Raw genomic sequence first — 1,752 nt, 5'->3', positions numbered from 1 at the left:
CCTCGGATCTCACCTCCAGACGCATGACCTCCTGTAGCTGCCCGGGTGCTCGCCGAGGACTCTCGGTCGGGGGCTCATGCCTTCAGCTCTGAGAGCTCGTTGTCACGCGTGGATCCAGGTGTCGCCCTGAGGCCACAGGCCCTGCTCGCCACTGGCGCCCCCCAAAACCCCCTTCTTCCGGCTTGTCTCTCGGGTTCACTTTCTTGTTTTTGCTCTTCTATTTTCAAATTTTTTCTATCTTTATCGTGGCGAATTCTGTGCCTGTGGGGGAGGACGTGCCCACTTTTCCATCTGGACACCAGAAATCTCTTTTTAAAAATATTGGAAGTTTAGTGACTGTTTTGTTTTTATGCCCCGCGTTGGTTTTTATAGTTACCTTCTCCAGGGCAACGGGGCCTGGCTTCACTCCCGGCTGACGCAGGGCTTTTCACCATGGCATGCCTCAGTTTCCCCTCTGTAAAGTGGGAGAAATAACGGCACACGTTGCCTGGGGTGCTGTCGGGGTCGGATGAGAGCTCCCCTGGGACACGGACCGCACGTGGTATGTGCACACCCTGGTCCGTGGCCCGAGACACTCGTGCTCCCAGGGCCATAGGGATGTACTTAAGCTGGTGAGAGCTGCCTGTGGGTGCAGAGCGGCTTGTGCCGGAAAATGGCAGGGAGGCTCGGGGAAGGCTGTTGTTCTGCACCTGGTTTCACGAGGACTCAGTGGGGGCGCGGCCACAGCCCCCAGGAAATCAGACTGGGAGGCCCAGGCTCATCTTCCGGAAGGCAGCCCTGGGAGGGGCGGCCAGCCGCGTTTGCAGGCCTGCCTCGCCAGCCCGGCCAGGTCCCAGGTGGCCTGTCCTGCCCAGACCTCGTGGGGTGGGTAGGAAAGGCAGGCGGTGGCCTGGAGAGAGCCCAGGCCCTCCGCGCCCAGCCCCTACAGCAGCCCCATGATGGGAACCACACTGAGAGCAGAGGCAGGTCATGGGACTCGGGGCGGGGGAGACCCCCCCACGTGCCCCCCACCCCCCGCCCCAGCAGCTTCCACCAACAAAGGCATTGCAGCCGCACCCGAAGCCACCCCTCCCCACTGGGGCCACGTCCCATCCTTCCCACCGTGAAGCCAAGAAGCCTTCCGCATCCGGGGGCTGTGGGGGGTGCTGTCGGCCACACCCCACACCTGCTCCCCACTTCTTCCCGCCCCTCAGCACGGGTGCGTAGAGCTCTCTGGCGAGAAATCCCCGCTTGGGGAGATGAGACAAGGCGGCCAGCCCTAGAGCGAGCTGAGGGGGGACGAGTGCGCTGCAGAAAATTCAGCGTGAGCTGCGGCGGGGAGAGCAGGCATGGCCGTGGCGGGCAGCCTCCCTGGGGCCCTCCTGTGCGCCCCCAGCCTGTGAGGCAGCGGCTTCCTGCATGGACACACCTGGGCCGTGGCCGTGCCTCCCATGGGGTTCCCAAACTTTCCACACCAGTGAACCCGCTTCCTTAGAAATCCCCGCGTGTGAAATCACAGAGAGGGTCGTTTCCGAGCCCCGGGCTCATCACCGGCCTCAGCCAGTGCCCCACAGCCCGAGACGGACCCTGAGGGCCTCCGGGCCCCTCCTCCCACCTGTCCCTCCCGGGGGAAGGGGCACACAGCCCTGGGGATGCCGCACAGCCTGATGGAGGAGAAGCCCAGGGAACTCCGTGGGCAGAAAAGACACCAGGACCAAGAAGTGTACACGATGCTCAGTGTTTATTTGCAGGACAGGGACAGGCTGGGCAGAG

This window comes from Meles meles, chromosome 8 (assembly GCF_922984935.1).
Source record: "Meles meles chromosome 8, mMelMel3.1 paternal haplotype, whole genome shotgun sequence".
NCBI lineage: Eukaryota > Metazoa > Chordata > Mammalia > Carnivora > Mustelidae > Meles > Meles meles.
This window is presented reverse-complemented; position numbering follows the sequence as displayed.